This window comes from Micropterus salmoides, unplaced genomic scaffold (genome assembly GCF_014851395.1).
Source record: "Micropterus salmoides isolate LMB-PRFRI ecotype aquatic unplaced genomic scaffold, ASM1485139v1 Ms_hic_scaffold_9, whole genome shotgun sequence".
Lineage (NCBI taxonomy): Eukaryota > Metazoa > Chordata > Actinopteri > Centrarchiformes > Centrarchidae > Micropterus > Micropterus salmoides.
In genome coordinates this window covers 23,434,830-23,457,566 of record NW_024044681.1, presented here as the reverse complement: position 1 = coordinate 23,457,566, position 22,737 = coordinate 23,434,830, and the positions used below count along the sequence as shown (strand labels likewise).

Genomic DNA, 22,737 nt, shown 5'->3' with positions numbered 1-22,737 from the left:
TCCATCACTGGAGCATCCAAAAACAAAGAAGAACATGGCACACAAATGGAAGGAGGACTCACCAGAGCCCTGGCTGGCAGTTCATTGCTTCACACACCTGGCTTTCGTCCCAGCCTGTTAGATGCACTACCAAAGACCCGCCACAATCAAATTACTAGGAACATACAGCAAGGTAACACAATCAGTCCCCCAGTGACTTCTACACCCTGTTTTCTGGAGATTCTAGCTGAGACAGACCTCTACCCCCACCGCTGCACAGCTTGTAACAGAAGCTGAGCAGAACCCTCTTTCTGTTGCCATCCTTCTTCTATCTGCACACATTTGGACCCTCCAGTTAATCCACCGATTTGGTAAATGAGAATAAATAGACAAACACAATCTATTAGAATAGATCTTGTTGTCACATTAGTGCAGCCCCTCTGTAGATTTTTAAATAGCACAAGTTTTTTCTTCTCTGCCTTAAAAGTAGGTTACTTCATCAGACAGTGGTAGTAATAAGAGCAAATGTTGGATGTGGCAGCAATCAAACAAGGAATGTATTAATATTGAGGTAAACTCACTGAGAAATAAAAATAAGGATGTTTTTTGTTTTGTTACCTATCATGGCATGCTATTAAGCAGACAGTTGAGTTGTGTCCACCCATGTGAATTACGGTGAAAAACGGAACCTTCATGCTAGGCTTTACTCCCTCTGATGATAACTCAGGATAAATAAAATTAACAAGTTTGTTAAGTAAGATGATTTAGCTGAAGACCAGCTTATATTGTTGTAACAAAGCTCTCTTTAGTGATATCAGCAGCATTAAAACATGGCTTTTAAGTCAAGATTGTACAACTCAGAATCTTTCATTTACCACTTGGTAGTAACAACGGGCATCTGTTTTTCCCACACCACAGTAATGGAATTATAATTGTAGCCTACTCATTAAATAAAATGACCTTCTTTTTCAGAAGGATCTTTAAATAAATGACAACTAATTTGTTTGCTTTTACATTAATTTCTACTTAGTCATAACCCTCTACATTCTAGAGCATATCCAAGTATACAAGTTACATGTGTGTAATTTATACACATACAATTAGCACATGAAGACTTGCATAAATGGACCTGATTAGTTGAAACAGAAAACAACTACAAACGCAGAAAAGTAATCAACTGTACAAATTGTTTTCCAGACATCTTAAGGGTTATGGTAAGAATTCTAATTAGATTTACCTTAATGATAAGGTAGGGTTTAAGGTTCAGAATGTAACGGGGAGGCACAAACATAACCAATGTGTCTGTAAAATGAATGTATTCCAACACAGTACCTGAAGTTTAAAAAATGGAGTGTTTATATATTGTATGGATGTGTGTGCACGCATGTGTATGTGTGTAGAATGAATTGCATTTTGTCATTTACAGCACCAGCACAGCCTTACTATATAGAGTGTGCTGATCTTGTGTGTGTGTGTGTGTGTGTGTGTGTGTATGCACAGCAGTTCCTAGCTGTCTTTTGGTGCAGGATTGACTGCATTGTGTGGTACTTTCCCGGCCATGCTTGAGGTAGCCTGAGCTAAGCTGGCTTGGTGTAAATTGATAGGAGAGCGGAAGAGAGGTTTACTAAATTTGTACAAGTAAACACTGCAATAATTTTCATGTATCACTTCAAACCAAAATGAAGTGGGACTGCTGAAGATCATTAGGCTCTGCTCAATCGTAGCCTGTGGATTCTGACAGCACATTCAATAAAACAAGCAGCGCAGAGATTGGTAAATACACAACCCAATGCTCCTGAGCACAGGATATCAAACCTATTTGGCTCAGAGTTTGAAGTTTTTAATCGGCTTTCAGAACTTTGCTATCCTACCTCCTTTTGGTTGAAAATTCCTCCCCCAAATTGCTTTTCTTGGATATGCCAATGGATTCTTGTTGACATGCAAAATCTTTTAACATTAAGGGAGCTGTTTCAGAATTTGGAGAGTGATTCGGTATGGTTTGGGGAGCTTTCTCTCGCTTTAATAGTTGATCTGCCTGAAATGAGTGGTGATTCATAATTAAAGAGTTTGTCAATGCTGTAGATTTATCCTGCATGTGCACTTTGTCAACATGAAGTATCACGCAAGCTTCCTAAATGTCAGTTTAGAAGACCTTAAAACATAGTTGTGTGGAGCAATATTCAGAAAACCAAATTTTCATTTGAATCAAATTAAAATGAATGAAAATAAATTTGACATTACACATCAACATAATACAGAATAAAAATAAACACAAAATTGCAGTTACCTACAAGTTGCATACAACTTGTTTAATTCAGTGTTGATCAGACTTCACACTTCTTTACAAATCTACTTACATTTCCTTTCACACATACACATGCTCTCACTCACTCACACACACACAAACACAAACACACACACACACACACACACATACACACATCTCTATGCGCACACAGATCAACAGAGGTATGCCAGCAGATCATCTCAGAAAGAGCCTCAGGATGTATTTTAGCTGACTGGAGCTATCGCTCATCATGCAGTCTTGACTCCTCTGATCAACCTAAGAGAGTACTAGACATTATCTGCCAGCACCGTCTATTGATAGCAGTGATCATGTTATAATTACAAAATGTGTGGATGCCACTTCTGTGACAATAATTATACAATATTGTTATTAAAACATGAAAACTGAACACAAATGATGCATTCTTTTGTTGTGCCTTGATTCCATTAAATTAGACACTGAACTACTTTTATTGAGCTATTTTCTTCTTGAAGGATATACATTTTCAGTCTGTACTATTCTGAGCTCTGCTGTGCTGTATTAATTCAAGCATAGCCTGTACTGTATGTGGTCTTGCATGCAACACAGTGTTTAGAAGGTATTTTTACGATATCATGGAAACTTAATCTGCCTACAAAACAAATGGTAACAAATATCTGAGTTTCAGATGGATTTAGAGAAGAGAAGTAAGGTCAGCTACTAAATGTTTGAGTGCAATCTGGCGTTGTCTCTGAGATGCCAGACTTTTTACCCCCTCATCCAACCTGAGAGCTCTTGTTTCATAATTAATGACAACATGGAAATTTTCTCTTAGGATGAGTATAGTTAGTCTGACACTCATCCTGAATTAGCATTGCACTCTGCTTCATTATTCAGTGTGAAATGTTTGTAATGATGCCAAAGCAGAGGGCATTGTGTTCAAATTGAATTCAGCCCAGACTGGATTGTCCCTACCCAATTACAGATTCTTACTAGACAGTCGCGAATAGCTCTGGTTGTACCTGTGTGGGTTTACTCTGCCGATTGCAGATAAAAAATAAAAAATGATTAATTCCCAGCATGATTGATTATCACATCCAAAAGGAGCAATGCCCACCTGTGGACATTTGCTGGTGTAATATGGAGCTGAACATCACATGCAATTAACATGTAAAGCACCCATTTTTTGCAAATGAAGAAAAAGAAAATCTTATTATAATGAGTTTGATTTACTTTTGGCTTTAACAGTTTTCTTGATTTAAAAAATGTCAAACCATGTGTAACATACATACATACATACATACATGTAATTATGTAGATACATAATGATAAAATGAATACATAAACATGTATAGAGCACTTATCAAAACAATGTACAAAGTCACAGACAGAAGATGAAATATGAAATATTTCTGTAGACTGCAGTCATCAGCAAACACTAACCTTGTGGTTTTTATCATATTCAATTTGCCCACGCCAAGTTCTGTAGCCTTGCATTCTAATTGAAATGCATGCCTTTGTTGCATCAGCCTAGCTTTGTTTGATCAAAGAATATCAGTTTAATTATCCTCCATGTCATGCTGGCTCGGATGGAGAAGTCCTTTTGTTGTTTCTTTCAATTTAAGAAAGCTGGAGACACATCCCTTGTTTTTGTGGTTAATATAACACGTTTTGGGGATAGTGGGTTGTGCCTCCTTTGCAGGGTTTGGAGAACAACATTCTTCCTTTAGTATTAATTGAGCATACAGTAGGAACCTCCCATGGGCTACTGGACATTCACTAATCCTAAGGTGCAGAATATTAACATATACTGCTGCCTGATATTAAATAATGTCTCTGTGAAACTGACACTGTTTAGTTGATGTGTTTTGTAGTAAATCTGACCAAGCTCAACAAACTCATATCAAGAAATACTCATGGCTAACAATACAGCAACACCTTTCCAAACACACACACACACACACACATGCGCCCAGCATACCCAGCCTGTTGCAATGAAAAGCGCTCAGGATACTCTGTATTCATAATCACTGAAAAAGTGCAGGCTATCCAATTTCTGTTCCCTTTTTATACACAGTGTGAATCTCAACGCAAGTCATGCTCCACACATGTAGAAACAAATGAGAAGGTGGGATATATCCAGATAAATCTAAATTCTTCCTGCTCTCAAGTGTAATAATGCATTCGGGGCCAAGTGGAGGCAGGCTGTGGGAAAATTAGGAATCTGTCAGAGAGATCCACACACAAAAACAGATCCCAGAAGCCTGACTAAAAGCACATCACATACTTAGATACACACTTGAAGGATTTAATGGGCATGTTAAATAAAACTCCACGCAGAGGCAGAGAGAAGTATCTTTAATAAGTCACCATAACTGTTAAATGATGAAAATAAAATGTCAAATACAGTAGTCAAGTACCATCATGCCAACTAGGTAAAAGACCATCTTGGTTTATTTTAACTCATCAATCCGCGTGTGTATTTGTTTGAATGAGTGTTGGTCCCTACTCACGGCTGGGATGCTATTTTTAAATTAGTTTAATCACCAACTGCTTCACAACCTCAGGCCAATGTCTCATCTACATACTTTTCTGGATATAAATTAATTTCTGTGCCTTGATATCTGATACAACATCAACTTGAAAACATAATAATCTGCATGTACATGGATGAGCACTCTGACGCATGTGCTAATGCACATGTAAACACGCCCACGTACAAAAGATTCATAGACAGATATGAACAAAAAAGCTTCTCTCTAGCCATGTTATGTACGTCTTTGTCTCTCTGTCAAAAAGACAATTGTATGCAAGTGTGCACGCTTATACTCATCCTCACGCCAAGATGCACACAAACCCAGGACATTAGATAGAGTCAGGCAGGGATGGTGCTATAAATTACAAAATGCAACTCCTGCTTATCTCAACATTGATTAAACGGGAAAACTGGCCCTGAATACCATCTAGAGCCCAAAATGGTTAGAAATGAATAAATCATAGCTCTTATCCCAAACAGCAGAAGGAGAAAATGAGCAATATCCTAGAAAGCTTAAATTTTTTTCCCAGCGTAAATATGAAGGGTTGTTTAGTGAATTCTAAGCAGATGCTTACCTGATTTGATTTTGATGCACAGCAGCAAAGGTGGAGTTCTGGGGAATTCAGTGAGAGGAGCCTTTAATTCCACCATGAAGAGTAATTTGAAAATACCATATACTGTACATCTAAAAATAAATTGGCTGTGTAATTTGGTAGATATTGGATCAAAGCCCATGAAGAAAAAGTGTAGAAGTAATAAGAAAATGTTTGTTGCATTAATAAATATCACATATTTCAAGGTTTTTGTTGTTTTGCTTGTATCGAAACTGATTAACATTGAGTGACCAGGTACCAGGAACATTTTGCCGAAGGACTTTTTGCCAGATTGATACAATAGATATATCACAGTATTTTGCAGGCTGCATATTTTGAAGAAGGCTAATTGAAATAGTTAATCAGCCCAGAATATAGATGGTTTATTTTTATCTCAGTCATTTGCAGTCATGAATTGGACAAATGGCTCTTACTGTTTCTCTAAATGATGGAATGAATCGTCCTATTTAAAATGTAGGTTATAGCCATTGCTCTGATTAATGAATTCATGAAAAAAAAAAAAATATATATATATATATATATATATATATATATAAATGCATGTACTCATCTCAGACCAAGCTGAACATTTTCCTCATGTATCCTCTTTATTGCCCCCTGAAAAAGCAGAACTTTACCTTCTGAAATCTCAAGAGATCGAACAAACAAGCACATCACACAGCCTCCCTGGTTTACTTCGATTCCCAGTTGTATTAGTTGTGCAAAACATATACTCTTTTGCACCGCTCTCTTATCTGTACAATGAGCATGACCAACAAAGCAGAGTGATGGTATAAAGTGGAAAAAGACGAGTCCTAGAAGTGTTATAGTACATGTTCTGGAAAGCAATAAAAAAGGGGGAAGGGGGTGGCGCGGGGTTATATTATATATTTCTCACAAAAAATTGTGCTTGAAATCTAGCCAAGCTTGGTTTTGCTGAAAAGGTTTCAGCATCAAATCACAGACAGGACAACTGATCAGGTCTCATTTTCTCAGCACAAAATATTCTCAGTAACAGATGGTACAAGGTGATGACTGCAAAGCAATTCTCAAAAAGCACTGCTGTTGTAGGATGAAATAAAGTATATTTGGTAGTTATGTGCATAAGCCTATATGGATTTTCAGGGGACAACTTACATAAAATAATTTAATTATACCTTCTGGTGAAAAGACGAGTCAAAGATTTAATGATGGCTTCTTATTTTATCCATTGTCAGTCTTCCAACTGTCACATTGCCCCAGACATTGTTTCTTATGTATTCCCACTTTAAACTGAAAAGGCTGAGAATCAGGTGGTGAACCAGTGTTTTTACTTTGTGGAAGATTTTGTACACTCCTGTGGCATATCCTGTGCACAAATATTTTGTTGGTACAAAATTCCCTTTATTTTTCAGGATGGTCAGTGCGAGACTCCAGTCTATAGGATACAAGCAATTTCCTTCCATCACCAGAATATGATCCAGCACAACTCTTCTCATTGCGCACTGTGTTCTGCAGCAGCTGGAGGTTTTGCAATTCATTCTCTAGAGAAACTCATCCCTTTCTCAATCTGGTCAACACTCTTCTTTCTCTTCCTTCCAGAACGAATGCAATTTCCTTCAAGTCAGGACTGGAGTTCTCAATTTTAACTCCATTTTATCTCTTTATCTTTTTGTCATTGTTACAGAAGACATTAGCTTGTACTTTGAGTAAGAACCGTAATAGTACAGTAACCTCATGATTTAATGAGACCTTGACAGGGCAGGCTTTTTGACAAAGCTCATCTACATAGGTACCTTCAAAGAGTAATAAACTGATACTGATATAATGTTAAAGTGTGTCCATATTGCCATCTGTCACAAAAGTAACAGAAATCTAAATTCCCTATAAGAAGGACAAATAGTGCACAGACGGCCCCTATGAATCCAAAAGCAATCATCAGCAAAGTGCTGCTAATTCTAAACTTACAACAGCCACATGCTGAACACTACTGGCGACCCCAGCGGGTAAGTGGTACATTTAAAATCAATATTTTCTTTACTTGTATTACTTGAGTGTTTCTGATAGAGATCATGGTGTGCACTGATTAACTTCAGTGGTTTATGCTGTGATAAACACAATCTCACATTGTGATTTTGTGCCAAATTGGATGTGATTGTGAAATTTCAATGAAGAATACTGCAAAGTGAATTCTAATTTTCTAGTACAAGAGCACAATATTTGCAACAGCCAGGAGCTTGCCTGGGAATGGCCATTGAAATAACAGCTTCACATTGCACAACAACGCTTGGTATACTAAGCGACGCTTAAAAATCCATGTAAGGTACAGTTCCTGATTTGTAACATTCAGTACAGTATCCTGTCTTCATTCAGTTGGCACATCCTCTAGCACAGAAATTGTCTCAGAGGCCAAAGACAAAGACTTTTCTTTCCAAAGTCAACGTGTACACTGTGTGTTTCACTGATCAAAATATTTTCATCCAAAGAGATGCAGCAAAGTCTTTGGATGATTAGTAAATCAGAGAGCACTCTCCCTAAGTTCCTCTATGAGGTGTTCAGACTGAACACAGAGTGAATTTTAGAGACGATGTGTGCATACTACAAGGTCAATTGAAGGATTGAGTGCACACAAGCAGAAGGGAAAAAAGAAAGAGAGAAAATTGTTTTTAAAAAGAACTGATGTTGAAGTTTTAAAATCACACAGAGCTGTACATAGCAACTACAAGTATGTGCTTGTCGTCAGCTAGCCAGCTGTCAGTCAGTCTGTACTGTCACATCCACTGTCTGTGGTTAATAAACAGGGACTGCAAAAAATCACCATGGTCACTTTTGTGTGAACAAAAAAGAAATCTGTTTTAGTAGCTGCCTTTAGTTACTCTATTTGTTTGATGTTTCATTTACAGCCCGAGAATAAGAGAGTATCTTTCAGTTACAGTTTTTCTCCATTGCTTAAACACTATAACCAGGCTTTTTAACTAAAATTTCAAGTTATGAAAATGTGTTGTTTGGTGTGTTGTACTGTACAGTACAGTACACTAAGGAATATAAAGTATGTGCAAATATGCAAATGTATACATTTGTTATTTCTTTTGTGTTTTTTGAGGGGGAGAACCACAAGCAAAATAAGTAATAAGCTGTTTTTGTAGTATGGTTTTGTATTTATCTTACCAGTGTGTAAAACTGTGTGTTATGTCTGAGGGCAAAGTTTGGTTTTTCAGCAAGATCGAATGGTTTTTAGTGGAGAGCTTCATTTTGACCTGAAAATAGGATGTTTGGGGAATTGGGTGAGAAGTTGTGGATTTGTGTTTAGAGTTCGGATAAAAAGAGGAATCATTTATGAAATGTGTTTAAGTAATTGAGAAAAACTGTAAAAAAAAAAATATATATATATATATATATATGTATAAAAAAATGATAAAAATATGACATGATCTCATGTGCTTGGTATCACAGATAGTGTCAATTAAAACATAGCTGTTCAGGAGTATGGGGGACAAGGACATCAGGTATATCTGGACCTTCTCCTCTGACTCTTTACTTGTCTGTAACTACATTTAGCTGTGTATGTGTGGTTGTGAATGTGGTTTTGTGCAGCCATGTGTGTTTACAGATGTGAAGGCTTAGCAGGGTACTGACCACCTGGTGCTTGACAGGCATGTTTGCTGCACAGCAGGTAGCATGGGCACATCTCCAGAGGCATCATTACACAACCTTGTTCCCTTTTCATACTTTCTACTTTTAGTGGCTTCATTTGTTTGATGGTTAAGGACATTCTCTCTCACTGTCAAAATTAAAAGGCCTTTGATAGTAACATTAATCAGTGGTCCTGTGCATTCTAAGCTCAGGAATCTCAGGAGGATCTGCAAAGACAAATTTGTAATTACTGGTGATTAGTTTTTCTAACAAGACAAAATAATAACTGTGCATTAAATCCTGTTTTTTTTTTTTCATTAAGACAGATTATTGTAAATGTGGACATCAAAGTCATTCTTGTGCATTCATTTCACTCGTGGCAGAGTACAGCATGAATGTGGAGGCCATGGTGTCTGTGCTGCTGTGTGTGTCGTCGTGGGTGCGTGTGTGTGTGCTATAAACCCTTGAGCCGTGAGAGGTTATAGCTTTGAGGGCCCAGCCCCTCCAATTATAACACGTTAAAGGCAGAATTCTCTTTACTTCTCTCCGCAGGGAACCGACAGAGAAGGCTCGTCTGGTTTCTCACTCTACCCAGAGTAATAATTACCTGAGATAATTAACTTTCCTCTCTCAAGCAATTAATGCCATTTCCAGGGGCAATGGTTTGGGATTCAGGCAGGGACTGGGGGTTATGCACAGACTTAGAAATTAACAGCAGGGAGCTTTTTTTTTTAAACTGTCTTTATTAACCACTTTGAGACATGAAACTATGAGACTCGAGAGCCACAGCATTCTGTAGTCAACTGTAAAACAGGAAATTGGAACTGATGTCGGTGTGTTTGCTTTTTGCCCTCTATGAATACTGTTTTCACTCCTCTAGTTTCCCACTAAATACTATGTCAAAGAACACCTGTTTGCTCATGAGAAAGGTAAAGTAGCAATACACACACAGCTGTGGGGCCTGTTAAATTAAACCATATCACTCATACACCTCCACAGGTATACAAACAACCCCGCCCACCCATCCAAAACAACTGTTCTGACAGTGTCACATGGAGCAGCTTTCAAATGAATGGGATCAGGATCAAAATCATACATGGCTGCTTCTGATCCCGCTGTGTGTGAGTGAGTGGGTGTGTGCGAGACTGTGTGTGTTTGTGCACACGTGTGAATATGCGAAGCTGATAGCTGTCACATGCAGCTGCCACCATGGGCTGAGTGCTCATACGCTGGTGCCAGTGTCTCATCATGGGGTATGCAAAACATTGTGAGAAAGTGACCCACTCACAACCATTCATTCTTTCTCTTGGAATTATGCAGCTCCAGAGATAGAAGGACACACAGCAGGGAAAGACGAACACTCAACCCATTGTAGGGCAACTGATCTCACCAACTCATATCTAGTTAGTTACACTGATACTGTAGTATGTTATTCATTAATAGAATGGGGAATTAACAATATCTGTGGTTTACAATATACAGTCGCAGGTAGATGAGCAAGAGCTATGTTTCGTCAGCGCTGCATAGTCAGCTGTGCTATGTTAGCTTTTGAATGTTTTCCCTCCTAAGAAGTACGTGCATTATGCAGTGTTATAACACAGCACAAAAGGTGAGATGGCTTCCCAAAGGTGATAGACCACACATACTGTATATCTTGCCTTTAAATGTATAACTTCAAATATATATTTTACATTTATCTCATTGTCTAGAGACATCTACAAATGGTGATTGATATTTTTACCTTTATTTTAAAGAAGTCATATTATGCTTTTGGCTTTTTATTAAGACTACAGATCAGTCTATGCTACAGACAATCAGCTTTCAATTTAGCTGGTTTGTAACATTTGGCTAATGCCTAGCTAACGTTAGCTGTGCTTGTACAAAACATACAGGATGAGAGACTGTGGACAGAGCTGTTTAAATGAACTGTTTCTACTTGTTTACCCTACACACAGGTGTATTGATAAAGTATATACTTGTGAAGGTTTTATTGCAGTACTTACAGTAACGAGCATAGCTGTTGGCTACGCAAGTAGTTTGGGGCTAACTTAACTTCACCACCTCCACCGTGACGGTGCACTGCGGTCAAGTGAGCTGTCGTTTGACAGCGCGCCGTCTCTCTCTGCTGGCCGCTGTGTGTGTTCATGTGTTTAGCTCAGGACATGACATGTGTATAAGATTTATGTGGGGTATCAGTGTGGCATTTTCTATTTCTGCTAAATGTAACTGACCTATGTATCTGATAATGTGGGTCAGAGGATGCACATACAGAATGAGTGTAGGTGTAACCGGCTATGACTTTTTTATCCTGCCTTTATGGCTAATGGTGCCTAATGGTCTGATATATAATATTATTTTATGTTATAATATTATTTTTAATAATTATATAATATTAGGACCTGTTCTTGGAACATCCGTGGCCTCCAAAAGCCTGCCAAGAGGATGGCAGTTTTATCATTTTTGAAGAAGGAAGAGGTTTCTATTGCGTTTCTCCAGGAGAGGTACTTGGAGGACAAGGATAATGCTAAATTGCAAAGGAGTTGGGTGGGGCACATCTTTGCTACCTCATATTCTTCTTTCAGTAGGGGCATAGCCATTTTGATTAGTAAAAAGCTTGCATTTTGGTCTCTTGATTGTGTTAAAGACAGCCAGGGTCGGTATGTAATTGTTACAGGAATACTCGCAGGAAAAGAGGTAACATTTATGAATCTACAATATATTGTCCCCCAGCCTATTCCCCGATTTTCTCTCCAAGGCTTTTGCAGTTTTTATGGAACGGGCTTCAGGGGACTCTTTTGTGCGAGGAGATTTCAATTGTCACCGTAATCCCTTAATTGATAAAATTCCGTCTGACATTTCTTCCCCTTCTAAGCAAGTGAGGGTTCACACTAATGTAGCCAGGTTAAAAATGCTATACATTGTGATTAACTGATAAAAAGCATATAAAGTATGTGATCTAGTTAAAACAAATTCATTGTTGTTAAAAATGTGGTTTACAAGCTATTTCATAAAAGATTAAAAAGCTACAGTGTAATAAATACGTTAATAATATGTGCAGTTATAAACGTTTTATTTTGAAGAGCTCTGTCTAGTAAAGAGGAAGTGGTATGTAAGAATAAGGGTAATACTGGTCATTCATCGGTCTATGCGGGGGGTTCAGAGGTGCACAGGAAGAGAGAGTGAGAATGTAGAGGAAAAAACAACAGTGGGAGCTTGACTACGATCGAACGCGATGCGAAGTGTGTGAAGTTCATGCAAAGTAGTATGTAGTAAGCTGGGGTTGTCCACTTGACTGTCCACTCGACAGTCTTACCACAGAATACCGTCCTGCGTACTTTTGTGAGAAGTTAGACATTTCTTCCCGAAATGTATCGTACAGTTATTCACGTGTGTATCACAGCTGTTTGCACACAGTGTTTTGTGGTAGCATTCATTAGCACAGTGAATGGACTCTTAGCCAGTATAGCTAACGTTAACTCAGCTGTATACTATTGGACTAGTTCACGGGTTTCGACGTGAAAACCCTGAAGAGTTATCTGAAAGCTACAACTGCGAAATCAAAGCTCTGAGTTCTTTAGAAAGAGGGACAGCGACCACGCCAGTTTGGACGCATGCTCGCACCCCTGTTCACCCCAGCGGCAGAGCGCGGGACAGACCACGCCATCTTTGGACACCTGCTTGCCCTTGTTTTGCTGGAGACCGGGAAAGACTGTTGAACTCTGCACAGTGGACTGAACTGTTGCTTAAGGTAAAAACTCTTTCATTCTGTTGCTCCTTTGAGTGAAGTGGACCAATAGTTTAAGTATCGAATCTCTAAAGCATCGCAACAGGCCTGCAACGAAGTTTGGGGTTTTATTTTATTTTATATGCGGGCTTGTGTCTGTGCGTGCTTGGTGAGTGTGGGCCCACTGTGTTAACATTAGAGTTGAATTTGAACTGAAGGTAACTGAAAAGTTGTTATAGTGTGTTTACACAAGTAAAAGGGGATTAATATTATTGCGTTACCCTGGTATTCAAGAAAAGGGATATTCCAAAGAGACTGAAAATACATTTATTTTATTGTTTATGTTAAAATTGCCAAAGTAAAATGGGGATTTATTATTTCTAAACTAACCCTGGTGTGTTGCATTGTTATTACTTTTACCAAAGGTATATTCAACACATAAGGTAAATGTCTGTGTTTTGTTGACAAGTTGGTACATTTATTTTATTGCAGCATGCTAGTTACTCTAATGAAGGTTTAGTGTGACTTTACAGAGCTAATAGACGTTAGATGAACCTAGCTTAGTGACAGTAGTGTTGCAAAACATTTGAGATAAATACAGAAACCCAAGACAATTAATGTGTATAGAGACCAAAGATAAAAAGGAACCTTATTTCAAGTATTCAGTTAGTTTGATTTAAGAACTCAGGGCCCCACCCTGCTTAAGATAGGGAAAGGTGGGCTACACTAATATAAGTCGTGGTATTGACTATTGTAATTTGTGGAGGCAGCTTCACCCTATTGATATAAAAGGTATACCACAATTGATAACATTTTCATCCCGTCCTCAAAAATGTCTCTCGCTTCATCATGTTCTGTAGGCAACATTGTGTTATCAGACCACACCCCCCTTTATTTGGTATATTCTATTGAGGCTGAGGAGATTTCAACCTTATCTTCTTAAAGATAACAAGTTTATCTCCATTACTTCAGAATTTAAGATTTTTTATTCTATCAACTCATCATCCTCATATAATCCCTCTGTCCTCTGGGAGACGTGTAAAATATACTCTTGTGGATAAATTATGTCTTTTGTTGCATCCAAAAGAGTGGAAAGAATGACAGGCGTAAACTTCTCAAATCTTGATTAACTGAATTGGAGAAAAATCACTTATCTGGCCCGAGTCCTGATTTGCTCAAGGAACTGTTATATGCACGTGCTGCATTGAAAACTTTTCTGATTCAGGACTCTGAACAGTCCCTTAAATTTGCCAGGCAGAAACTTTATGAGTTTGGGGATAAACCTGGAAGATATCTTGCTAATCTCGTCAAGAAGAGGGCAGATTCTCAAAATATAGTCTCTATTACTGACTCTAATGGTGTTAGATCGTTCGATACTAGAATCATTAATAAACACTTTGCATCATTTTATTCCAACCTATATAGTTCTGAACAGCCCTGACCCTCATGTGTCAGTTTTTTTGCAGATTTAAGACTTCCCAAGGCTACAGATGATCAAAAATTACAACTAAATGCCCCAATTACAAGAGAGGAAGCGCTACTTGCTTTGAAATCTATGCCGTCTGGTAAGGCCCCATGGCCAGATGGGTTTAGATGTGAGTATTATAAGGAGATTTGTGGTATTCTTTTAGACCCTCTACTGTCTATGCTCAATCATTCATTTATAAATGGGATCCTACCTCAATCCATTAGGGAGGCCAACATTTCTCCCATCCTTAAAAAAGCTGCTTCTCATACTGGCCGATAGCCCTACTTTAATCTCCAAAATTTTATGTCTTAAGTCTAGAGAAGGCTCTGCCCCATTTTGTTAAGGAGGACCAAACTGGTTTTGTCAAGGGCCGGTGATAATGTGAGGAGGCTCCTTAACATCATCCACTGGGTCGAGTGGTCGTATCTGTTCTATGCTCTGGAAGAATTTGGCCTAGGCGACAATTTTGTGAAGTGGATTAGGGTTCTGTATAATACTCCGACGGTGGCAGTTCTGACTAATGGGCTTAGATCTGACAATTTCTCCCTCCACCGCGGGAATAGGCAGGGCGACCCCCTCAGCCCTCTGCTCTTTGATATTGCTATTGAACCGCTGGCCCAAGCAGTAAGGCAAAACACTTTAATTTCTGGTATCTTCGTTGGTGAAAGGGAACACAAAATTACCTTATACACGGATGACATTTTGATCTATCGCAACCCCAAACTTCTGATCCCTGCCTGATTATGGTCATTTCATCATTCGGTGTCTGTTTAAGACTGTGGATCAGCTGGTAAACCCAACCCCTCCTTGTGCCTCAGCTGGAAGTAATGATGATTGTGAATTGTTTTTATCTTATTTTACCAATAAGGTGGTGTCAATCAGAGCCTCTATTACCCCCACTGCCTCTTACTCAGAGGTCCCTCACCAGCAACAAGAGAGTTTTAACCAGTTTAATCCCATCGACTTGTCTGAGCTTTTAAAAACAGCATCACAAACCTACAAAGTTTTTACTGAAATCAATGGATTCTATTGGGCCCCATTTGATCTCTGTTTTTAACAGCTCTCTATCTACTGGTTGTGTCGCAGATTATTTTAAAACAGCTTGCGTGAACCCACTTTTAGAGAAACCTGGTTTAGATCCCTCCCTCCCACATAATTTTAGACCAATTTCAAAACTGCCTTTTATTGCAAAGATTTTAGAAAGAATTGTGTCCAAACAGCTGCTCACTGTATTGGAAAATAGCAAATTATTTGAAAAGTTTCAATCTGGTTTCAGGAAGTACCACAGCACTGAGAGTGCCCTGCTTAAAGTCACCAATGACCTTTTAATGTCTGCTGATGAAGGTATGTGCTCAAGTCCTGGTACTCCTGGACCTTAGCGCTGCTTTTGACACCACTGATCACAACATCATGTTAGACAGACTGAGGCACTGGGTGGGGATATCTGGTACTGCCCTAGAATGGTTTTCATCCTACCTGTCAAATAGGAAGTTTTGCGTGTCTGTAAACAACTATGTCTCTTCGTTCTGTCCAGTTAAATATGGTGTGCCTCAGGGGTCGATCTTAGGACCCATTTTGTTTTCCTTGTATCTGCTTCCCCTTGGACATATTATCCATAAACATGGCATTTCTTTTCATATTTATGCTGATGACACACAAATATACTTGCCCGTCAGATCCACAGACCCTGGAATGCTGAGTTCACTTAACAACTGCCTTTGTGAAGTTAAAAAATGGATGTCAAATAATTTCCTCCAGCTGAACTCAGACAAAACAGAAATCCTGGTCATTGGGTCCCAGCAGATGGCAAAACAAATACTGCCATGTGCTGGTTCCCTAGTAAATCACATTAAGCCTGTGGCAAAGAACCTTGGTGTTTGGTTTGATAGTAATTTAAATTTTGAGCAGCACACCACAAAGCTTGTTCAATCATGTTTTTATCAACTTAGACATTTTTTTAGTTTTAGAATTTACTTTAAAATTTTATTGATCACTTTTAAAGCTCTTCATGGCCTCTGGCCTTGTTATATTTCTGACCTTTTAGTCCCATACATACCAGCATGTACCTTGAGATCCTCGGGCAGAGGTCTGTTGTCTGTTCCAGAGTCTCGACTGAAAACTAAAGGGGACAGAGCGTTTGCTGTCAGGGCCCCGAGGCTCTGGAACAGCCTGCCCGAGGAAATCAGGTCGACTGAGTCAGTGAACTCTTTTAAGTCCCTTCTTAAAACATACTTTTATAGGAGAGCCTTTCCCGATCTTATTTGACTTTATTTTATCCAGTTTATTTTATTCTATTTTACTTATTTTATATTTATCTTAAACGTGTATTTTATTCTTTTCAATGCTTTCTTGCTTTTATCTTTTATTGTTTTTGTATTATTCTCTTTTGGGTATTATTGTCTTTACACTTGTTAAAGCACTTTGTAACTTGTTTTTGAAAAGTGCTCTACAAATAAAGATTATTATTATTATTATTATTTTCGGGATATAAAATTTACTTTGCAAAATCTGAGGCTATGCCTCTGGGGTCTGTAACATGTGTTCCAGATATGGCTGAGCCATTCACCAGGGTGCAAATTATACAGTGACAACTGGGGGGGTCAACTTTTTTCCCAGGTCAAAAGAGGAAACCCAGTACAGCGCAGGCGCGTGCTTCAGTGAACTAAAATCTTACAAAGCTTACAATATCCTTGCTTATTTAACTTATGTCTACAGTATGTAGATGATGATAAATCAAATTCATTACACCAGTTCACGAGTGCCCCATACCACACAACAACTTTTGTAGATAGGGGTCACCAAGTATTCTAGAGCTAACTGCCAGCAAGTCAGTCACACAAAAGCAGACCATGATGAACGCTCAGACCAGACCCACACAATGCTGAACCAGAACCAAAGACACTATCATAAAATACAGTCTGCATTATCATATCTAATTCCTAATTCTTATCATTCCCATCAAGTTTAAAGTTTCAACTTTAACAATATCTCCCTTGCTCTTGCTCATGTTGACTGTTCATGATGTAATCTGCGTCCAATAAAGCAGTAGTCAGACACTGTTGTTGGGGAATTGGGAACTTTTGGGAATTCCAGAGTTGAAACAAATGCCATGTTTTTTGTGAAAGGACTCACAAAAGACTTAAAATGAAATAATAAACTATATGTTGATGTAAAAATGTATCTCTACAATAACTAATCCCCAATTTCACTGTTCATGCCTAAGCACCAGTGTTAGCTGACAATTACATAAAATTTTAAATTACATAGTGATAATAAAATGACAGGGTAGGCTCTCAGCTAGCTAACATCAGATATCTTATTTTAAGTGAAGGAAATGCTAATTACGAAACTCTGAATTTTTTATATTTTCGCTGAATCTCAATGAATGCTGAATCTACTGAGTGTAATAAAATATTAACAACTCTAAACGTTCATAAAATATATACTTCGAATCATTTATCACCATTGATGAACCCAACAAAGGATATTGTACCGTTTATAAGCATTATTTGGAGGTGCATGCAATTCTCTGCTGGCATGCAAAACTCGGCATAACACCGGATATTCCCATAACATGCGGAGACATAGCTGGCAACATGCCAGCTTGAAACACATTTCTGAGGACCTCTCCATTTTTGGATCAAGATCAATGGCCATCAGGTTCATGCGACTTTTGTTTCTGTTTTGGAACCCATATGTCTTGTTTATTACAGCCATGTGTAACGTGAACTACTGACGTAACTACGCTTGCTGTAGCCTGGTTTATTCACTCCAAATAAGCTGATGGAAATGCAATTTCTTTTTGTATTTCTTGCGACATTTCAAAAGTGCGCTTAAAATTTCTATGACAATTAGATGGAAACATGGCTAGTGACAAGACATCCGCCCACTGCGCTACACTGAAGTGACTTTGTTTTGGTTCACAATACCTTGAGCCACCCTACTCTGCTTCTAAATGGCTGGTAGTCCTTAACTAGGTACTGCACATGCGCAACTCCCAAAAAAGCTTCACTCGGTAGCTAAAACGAACACACAGGGTGAAAAGAGCTGCTGCAGCAATGTGCAGTATGACAAAAAGATTGGTGTTTTTTGAAAATTAAACTATGTTAAACCTATTCTGGTACAACCCCTAAATAAAATTAATCAACTCATACTGAGTCTTTCAATGCATAGTCCACAGTAATACTGTGCAAAAAGTAGGCAATTTGGTTGTAATGACCCCTTGATCTTCCCTGTATTGCAATCATTAGGCCAAAAAAGTAACTTGTATATAGGATATGTCAAGATTTAACCAGAAACTGAAGCCTTTTATGCTTCCCAGGGGACCTTTGTTCGTTCTGGTAAATATGCAGTCTTGTGCCAACAAGACATTACATAATGAATTTGGATACATAACAGGACATTTACTGTGGGCATTAATGTCCCAAAAGGAAACATTCTGCATCCCAGAGGTCAGACTTTACAAATATAAACACTCCTACCAATATGTTTCTATCAAGCTTTGTCGACAGCCTGCTCATGCATTCTGTAGTATGAGCAGGCTGTAGGACAGGCAGGACAGTCCTATCTGTTTTTAGAAGCTTTAGAACTTTATTTTATACAATATTTGTAGCAAACACTAGCAGACTAATTTTATAAGGTGCAAACAGCAGTTCTGTGTTTGCTCAGTTCAGCACACTATGTGGTGTGTTTTTGTTCCCACCATGATTAGCTATATTTTCTTTTCGAACACTAATCTACAAAAATATTTTTATTTATTTAACATCATTCACTATATATCAGTAGATTTCAACAGCACCACACACAACTAACAGCCTCCAAACAGACCCCTCTGACACTCATAAATAATCAGCTTCATAAAGGTCAGATTCATCAGATTAATGTTGCAGCCTCAATATTACCTAACTGTACCTCATAAACTGGCAAGTCAGAGTGCAGTTTTAAACATGCAATATCCATTTCTTTCTCTCATATACAGGTACAAGAAAGTAAAAACACAGCATTAACATGCACACAGAAAGTGACTAAAGTGACTAAAATATCAAGAGACGCTGAACCCTCCAGTCTTTCATTTTAATAAAGGGTAAGCTACAAAAACACTTTCTCTGAGGAATCTAGGATGTATGAAAGGAGAATCATTAAATTTGTGTATGACAGAGAAAGAAAGATAGTGATGGGGGAAGTAGGTGAAAGAAAGACAGCATCAGAGAAGGAGGTGGCATTTAAAATGTTTAGCTGTTGTTGTTGTTTGTATCCCATTACCATGGGAAGCAAAATGACCACACTGTGTCATCAACAGTGAGTAAATGACAGTGAGAGAAGGAGTGTCACCTTTAGAGTGAGCAATCAACAATACCTGGAATGGCTTATTGTGTCCATGACAAACACAATAAGCCCATAATTTAGGCTGTTTTTGGCTGCCAGGAACAGATAATGTGCTTGTTAAATATTCATCTAATTACTATAATAAAATACCATTCAATAAATCCTCAAGTCTAACCTATTCCTTAACTAAGTTCTTGTTTCAGGTTCAAATAGAGCAGGTGAAAATTAAATAATCTCCAATGTAAAGCAGAACCACTGCAGCAACAAGTTGTAAAATGATATACAAAGAGGACTTTACAATGGAGCAAACAGAAAGTAGTTTGTATACAGTATAGCAGGGAGTGGTATGAAAATGTGCAAAACGAATGGATCCTATTGCTGTACAATATAGCAACAGTATTACATCATGCCCTTCCACAGTAGCAATAATTCCTGATAAATAAATGTAAGCTTTGTGCATTACAAAAAGTAGAAGAATTCTAAAAATTAAATATCCTTTAAAAATCAGGACGCTTTTAGTTGATACAATTTCCTGATTTTGAAGAAAAGCTGCTTGAAAAGTAGCCATTGTGCCAAAAGCAGCTGAATGTTTTCTGTGAACTATGACAAGAATGAGTGAATCTGAGGAAATATTTAACACTGAGGGTGGATGATCGTACTGTAGGAGGAGGAAGTTGTCTGGTTAGGTTGGTCTGGGACAGATGCAATGGTGGCTATTACCAGCACTAGACGGTACCTGGAGAAGGGAGAGGAATGTAGACAAGGGGGCTAAAAGGAGGGATTAGAGGATGAAAGGATGGGAATGGGCAGAGGGACGGATGAGGTGGGAAAGTAAATTGACTTCCGAGCTCAGGATGAAAAAAAGTAAGACAAACAGAATGGGATGGGTTAATAACACTAAGTAGGCTTGAAAGGTGATTAGAGACATGGCCCTGGTTGGAAACCTGTTAACTAGTTCATTATGTTTGGGCTGACAATGGCCTCTTGTGGCCATGGGAATTGATACTGTTGACTCTCAGAAGCAAAAGCAAAAGTAGCATGACATTATTTATAGCACTGCAAAACCTCAGAGTGTCCTCTGAAGAAGTCGTTGCTTTCTTATGTTTATTACAAGACACTGTAATTAACAAAAACATAAACTTGTTTATGCTAATTTAATATTACAAATGCAGTGTGTAATATTGTATATTGCATCGTTTATGGAATCATTTTGTCTTTTTATTGAAAATACTTATTTACCTTTAAATTTTTTACCTAACCCTTTTGCTCCCTGATCAACATGAGCTGAAATGTAAAACGCTTGATTCAATTGTCTCAGTATTACTCTATTGTTGCCAGTAGCCACCACACAAATATCTGATATATAAAGAAGATATATTAATCTGATCCTGTTATGTAGTACAAATGTAAGCAAGTGATACATTTGTGCCATTAGTTGTTTGCTTTTTCAATGTCAAGAACCAGAACTTTAATGAGATAAAGTAACAGAGGATGAAAGGCAAAGGATAAAAACGGCGATGTGAGAGTGGCTGATGATGTTCCTGTGAACAAATGCTGCTTTCATCATTTCAGTGCTGGATCTGTTAGATCATTTTTTTGTGTTAGGTCACTCATTTAGCAGCTAATGGGTTGTTATCAGCAGTGCACCACCCAGTGGCTCAGAGTGGCCTCAGGCTTACAGCATGAAGCAGTCTCGTTATCCATTTCTACTCTGTGATCACTGTGTTTTCTGTCTAGTAAACAACAATCATACTGGGAAAAAATCACTTAAAAAAATTTCAGATTATTATGACAATCCAGCAAGTGTCTAATTTACATTCATCTTAGATTTTGAGCCACTGCAATGTCTTTTAGCCCCTGACATTTCTCTCAGTGAATCACTGTGTTTTTTTTGGTCCTGTGGTGTTGTTTCTTTTAGCTGGGTTCATCTGCATACAGTTAAGGAATTGCCTTCCTCACTGCACCCTGACTTTTTGGGTTCTTTCTCTTTAAATTATATGGAGGATCCAGGGGATCGCTGGATTATTTCTTCGCCTCTTCAGTTTTCACAAGTTAGCATACATAAAAACAGTTGGCTACAAATGGCTATGAGCACTTCAATTTGGCAGATGTAACAGCACATACTGTATGAGAAAGTGCACTCACATATGCATGGAGAGGCATGTATGATAAAACCACAAATACACACTCGCGCCGAAATGAATATTTGTCCTTCGTTTTCAAATCTGCTCAGTGGCTTTAAAATTTGGATAACTCATCCCTTTCTACAAAGCCCTATTTCTTTTCTTATCTTTCTTTTCATAGACAGAAAGTCATCTGGCACAGTAAAGTCATCTGTAAAGGAGACTGATGGCTAACAATTGATGTGCCAATCCCGTCTAGACAGCCGGTACTTCATCCAATTATGTTGGGAATACAAACATGATCGCAACAACAATGGCAGGATTACCAACACCATAAAGAGGAGAGGAAGAAGTGGAGGAAGACAAGTGATGAGGATGAAATTGACAAAGGAAGGATAGACGAAGACAAGCCTGGTCTCTGGAAGACATGATGGTATCAATAGTGAGAGATGTTGATTTTATTTAGAGGGAGGAACAAAATACCAATAAATGTGTCCTCTTGCCATGGTGCCATTGAGAGGCCATAAGTGATACGAAGGCTTGTGATTGAATTCATGTGTGTAGCATAGAACATGTCAATATTGAGACGTTAACTCACATACGGATCCTTGCACACACAAACACACACACACACACACACACATTCAATTTGTTGGTGTTGCACAGCACAAGGAGGACTAGCAGAAGCATGAGATGTCAGTGGAATTTTGTTTAACAATCTTCTGACTTCTACCAGAGTTTTATCTAATAATTTTCATAATCTTCACAGTGTTATATGAAAAGGGATAAGAACAGAACACACCTGCCTGCTAAATTTTAGCATCCTTAAGGTTGTTTATGCTGTTTTGATCAAAAAGAACACTCATACAATACTATTTTGCAAATTAAAGGCAATGTATCAGCATCAGCTTCCCAGTCAATGCTTCTTTAGGAAGGCAGCCATTTTGAATTGAATATGAAAATTTTCACCATTTACAGCAAAATTAAACACTTTTCTGCTTGGGCCCTAAAAACTAAAATATTTAAATAGAAAATTTAATATGACGTAAAGGACCTAAAAATCACAATCCCCAAAACCATACCAGTGTACACAGTTTACCATAGACAATAT

At 38.2% G+C, this 22,737-nt stretch overlaps 1 long non-coding RNA gene across 1 annotated transcript; it reads left to right on the top strand.

Annotated features, from left to right (window-relative positions):
- The first annotated feature begins 12,224 nt into the window (after positions 1-12,224).
- Positions 12,225-22,159, top strand: LOC119894911. The gene is made up of 2 exons (XR_005442999.1): positions 12,225-12,734; positions 21,808-22,159. It is a non-coding gene; the product is annotated as an uncharacterized LOC119894911 (long non-coding RNA).
- The last annotated feature ends 578 nt before the right edge of the window (positions 22,160-22,737 follow it).